A 5,236-nucleotide genomic window follows, 5' to 3' on the forward strand; every position below is an offset into this window, starting at 1 on the left:
ACCTCCCCGGCTGCCCATCTCTGCTGTCTTTGATGATCTGTCCTCATAGCCTTACCGACTGCAGCGCCCCAGAGATCAATCCTTCGCCTTCTTAACTTTTTTCCAAACACTCGCTTCAGAGTGAGCTCGTTGTGTCTTACGGCTTTAAGATACCATCTAAACTCTACTAACTAACCCATAAATTTCCATCTCCAGCCCAGACTCTCCCCTAAGTTCCTGGCTCGTATCTGCACCTGTCCACCCGCCATCTTCACTTGAAAGCCCCATCTTCACCTTAACCCACCTCACTAGGAACCCTTGATTTTCCTTCCAGACCCACACGTGCTGCAGCCTTCTCCATCTCAGTACACACTAACTCCATGCTCCCAGCAGCTCAGGCCAAACACCTTGGAGTCCACCTTGACACCTCTCTCTCAACACTCATCCAATCAGGAAATCTCACTGGATCTACTTTTAAAGACTATCCAGGGCTTCCCTGGTGGCGCAGTGGTTGAGAGTCCGCCTGCTGATGCAGGGCACACGGGTTCGAGCCCTGGTCTGGGAGGATCCCACATGCCACGGAGCAACTGGGCCCGTGAGCCACAACTACTGAGCCTGCGCATTCACAACTACTGAGCCTGCGCGTCTGGAGCCTGTGCTCCGCAACAAGAGAGGCCGCGATAGTGAGAGGCCTGCGCACCACAATGAAGAGTGGCCCCCGCTCGCCACAACTAGAGAAAGCCCTCGCGCAGAAACGAAGACCCAACACAGCCAAAAATAAATAAATAAATAAATAAATTTATTAAAAAAAAAAAAAGACTATCCAGAATCCGCTCATTTCTCCCCACTCACCATCACCTTCCTACCATCACACTGGTCGAAACCTGCATCACCTCGTCTGGGTTACTTACTGCTCGAGCTCCTCTTTTCTTCTCCTCTTCCTTCTCAGAGTCTATTCTCAGCACAGCAGTGGGGTGATCTGTTTGAAATTAGGTGCAATGACTGACTTCTCTGCTCAAAATTCTGCCTGGACACTTAGGATAAAATACAACATCTTCACCTACATGGAATCACCAGAGCCCCCCCCACCACGTCCCAAGACCTGGCACCCACCCTCACCCCCCACGCCTCTTACCTTCCCTTCCTGCCTCTTTCTTCCCACCCGCTCTGCTCCAGCCCCACTGGCCTCTGCCGTTCCACTCCAACCTCTATGCCTGCTTCTCCCTCTGCCAGGAATCCTCTTCCCTGTCCTCTTAGCCTGCTTTTTCTCCTTAGCAGTGTCACCACCTGCTGGAGCAGCTGTCTGTCTCCCCTTCCCCTACTCGGTAGAGCTTCGGCGCTTTCTCCACTTCCGCTCACGGTGGTACCCAATAGAGATCTCCCACCCATGTCTCTGAAAAACTCCCCCCTGGGCCTGCAGCTGCCTCTCCATCCTAGAAGCCACAGCATCTACCCCCCCACCCCCACCCACCTCACCCACCCGCTTGGCCCTTTCCACTGTCTTTCTGCCTTGGGCTGCCTGTGGCCGGCCCATGAGACCAGCCACTCCAGGACAACATCCGGGAACCCCGCAGGGCTTTGCACTCAATGGGATCTCAGTAAATGCTGGCTGCTTGCAGGGAGGTTTCTATGATGCTGATCTTGGATCCACGGGACTGAGAGTCCTCGGTAAATACACCCACCCCAACCCTGGGGCACCTAGTGGCCCCAGAGCTGACTTATCAAAGGCCCATTCAGGCCTCAAGAACACCACCTGCTCCTGAGAGCTAAGGGGATCCCATGCTCCTTGGCCTAGAAGGAGAAGCAGGGGGCACCTCACAGCCTTCCCACCCCCCTTAATGTACTATTTCTCCACATGTGGGTCAAGTCCCACTGCTGACCCTTGGACAGGCATCCAATAGCATTGACCACACAATGAAAAAGTTCTTTTTCGCTTCTCTTTCAAAGACCCTGTTATGGGAAGAATTGTGCCTCCCGAAAAAGATACACTGAAGACCCAACCCTCAGGACCTCAGAACGTGGCCTGATTTGGAAATGGGGTTGTGGCAGATGTAGCTAGTTAAGATGAGGTCATACGGAAGTAGGGTGGACCCCGATCTAACATGACTGTTGTCCTTATCAGAAGATGGCCGTGGGAGATAGAGACCCAGGGAGGAGACCATGTGACAACAAAGGCAGAGATTGGAGGGATGCAGCTACAGACCAAGGAACGGCAGGGTTTGCCAGCCAACCGCCAGAAGCTATAAGAAGCAAGGAAGGATTCTCCCCTACAGTTTCAGAGAGAGCACGGCCCTGCCGACATCTTCATTTTGGACTTCTGGTCTCCAGAACTGTAAGATGACAAATTTCTGTTACTTTAAGCCACCCAGTTTGTGGCAGCCCTAGGCAACTAACACAGATCCTGATTACCTAGGAGAAAGTCTCATCTGGGGGCTAGCAGGTTTTTAACGCCTTTCCAACACTTGCTAATTTTCCTTTTTACAAAGAAAAAACAGTCCTCGGGCTAAGAGCTTTTGGCAGGAAAGGCAGCTAACTAAATTTTAATAACCTTGTTTTGATCTCATTATATTTATTTTGATGATTACCATCTATTTTCTGGCAAGTGATAACTGGTTTTCCTTGCACGATAGAAAAACAAAGTTTCAATTTTTAAATAAATAAAGTTTAAAAAGAGTTCATTTAAAGAAAAAGTTATGTCATATTAATAACAGTGGAATAAAATTATGGCAGAATTAGCAAAGGTAGCGATGGTAAATGAAGATAGTCTCAAGGAAAGCCAGGCCCAGCTAGCCACTATAGAGCTGCCTGTGATGTCATGAATCATAAATGCAAAATGGATAAAATGAAAATGATAACACATACGATTAGAAAAAATACGACATAGCGAAATTGTTGTCACATTGGTCTGGCTTTTCTATACCTTTTCTCCGTCACACCCCATCCCCACCCACCTTCTTGGCCTTTCCTCATTTGGGGGCCAGGGCCTACATATGGCCAGGCTCCCTCTTGTCACCAAAGAAAACTGATCTGATAAACTACAGCCCACTGAGCTTGGAGTCAGAGGATGTGGGTGACAGTCACATCGCTGTCACTAACGTGATAAGTGACCTTGGGCAAATCCCTTAGTCTCCCCAGACTTCAGCTTCCTCCCTACAAGAGAAGATAAAACTGTCTTCAGGCTCTGAAATCTATGCTTCTGGGATGTTAGTGATTTAATGCATTTCCCTCTTAGGGACTCCTATCTCACTTTAAATTCATAGGAATGATTCTCCACTGGAGGAATTCCAGGTTCAGTGGCACATGGAGGAGAGAGATTTTCAGGGTGGTGGTATGGGGCACTTCTAAAATCACACAGCAGGCAACCTCTGTCTCTACAGGAGCCTGGCCCCAACCCCCAGATGATGTGCCTACCATCATCTCAGACCCCCCTCCTCTCCCACCAAGCATGCCCCTGCCCCCAGGCTCTCTGCCTTCCACTCTATCAGGAGTCAAAAAGCCAAATGTCCAATAGGGCTGAATACCGCATGTTTAATTTTTAAAAGCAAAATATAGGTATTTATTTATATGCATGTTCGTACACACACACACACACACACACACACACACAGCTGGGGGCAGGAAAGGGCCAGGGAGAAAAATCAGCTTTGACAACCTAATAAATGTCAATTTCTGAGGGGGGCTGAGTTAGAAGATGAATCCTCACAACTTTAATTGGAGACATGATGGTCTCACTTTGCCCAGCAGCTCTGCCTCTCCCCCAGATCCCTCTACAGATAGCAAGGCCCTTGGCTCACTCTAATTGACAAGAGGCCTCTGTCTGCTAGGATTTGTTTCTGGGATCTCAGAGACACAAGGGGAGGGGTGCTCAAGTGCCCCTCTGAGAGGAGAGACAGAAGCAGCATGACATGGGATACAGCAGCCTCGGGATGGTGCCCACACTGTGCTGGCCCTAAATGAGACCCAGTAGAAACAAAGGAGTCCTCCCACTGGTGATGTTTATCCCCACCTAACAAAAAAATCAGGGGGCACCTTTCCGATCCAGCGATGGTGTTCTAATCCAAGGACAGAGGGAGGAGGGACAAAGAGGGCTGAGGGCAGTACTAGGAAGGAGACAAGGAAGCCAAGGGCCTTCTCCCGAGAGGTCGTGTCCCATAGTAGTCGGAAGGACGGCCCAACATCCAGACCGCCAGGAATCACAGCCCATCCCCACCACCGCTGCACCTTGGATACAGTGCTTGACCTTTCTGGGCCTCAGTTTCACCATCTGTAAAATGGAGATAATCACAGTACCCACCTCTGCTTCAAGAGGTGGGAGACGACCGGGGAGAAGGTTTAAAGGGCTAACACAGGACTTTCCTGGTGGTCCAGTGGTTAAGACTCCACGCTTCCAATGCAGGGAATGCGGGTTCGATCCCTGGTCGGGGAGCTACTATCCCACATGCCGCATGGCACGGCCAAAAAAAAAAAAAAATGTTAATCGCTAACACAGGTAGCGCACTCACACCCATGTCCAGCACACGGTAAGAGCTCAACAAAGAGGAGCTTCTCCAGCCCAGCATGCCTCTCTCAGCCAGAGCTTTGGAGCCGGCACTCCTCAGACGACTGTGGAGCCCTGGCACCATCACCCAAATAAGCTGCATGTCGTGCATGAGATAGCTCGGCTGTGACTGACAACAGCCAGTGTGATCAATCTGGGCGGGAACTGCAGTCCTCACCGCCAATCCCCAGCCCGCCACGTCACACCAACCAACCACTTTCCAGCAAAACACAGAGGAACACTTTTCTCTCAAGACCCCCCACTCCGACTGCTCCTGCCCTCTCCAGAACCTCCAGCCATGCTCCTTTTGCCACCCCTGCAGACCCCAGTCCTAGCCATGCAATTTAGGTCATTCGTATATTAGTAATAGCCCAAGTAACTAGCATGTGCACAGTGCTTTACAGTTTACAAAGCCACCTTTAATTTGCAGGTATGCATTGTTAATACACTCAAATGGTTCAAAAAATTAAAAATATACATTAAGAGGCAAACAGTGAAGACTGTCCATTACCCATCTCCTGCCCTTCCAGAACCCAGACTCACCCCCAACACACACACACACAGATGACCACTGTTCTTAGTCTCTCAGAGATCCTTCTAGAATTTCATTATGTAGACACAAGCAAATACTCCTATTTCCTCCTTTTTTAAACACAAAATGTAACATACTGTACATACTGTTCCATATCTTGCTTTTCTTCACTTAACAGTTTGTGCTAT

This window comes from Eschrichtius robustus, chromosome 10 (assembly GCF_028021215.1).
Source record: "Eschrichtius robustus isolate mEscRob2 chromosome 10, mEscRob2.pri, whole genome shotgun sequence".
Taxonomy (NCBI): Eukaryota; Metazoa; Chordata; class Mammalia; order Artiodactyla; family Eschrichtiidae; genus Eschrichtius; species Eschrichtius robustus.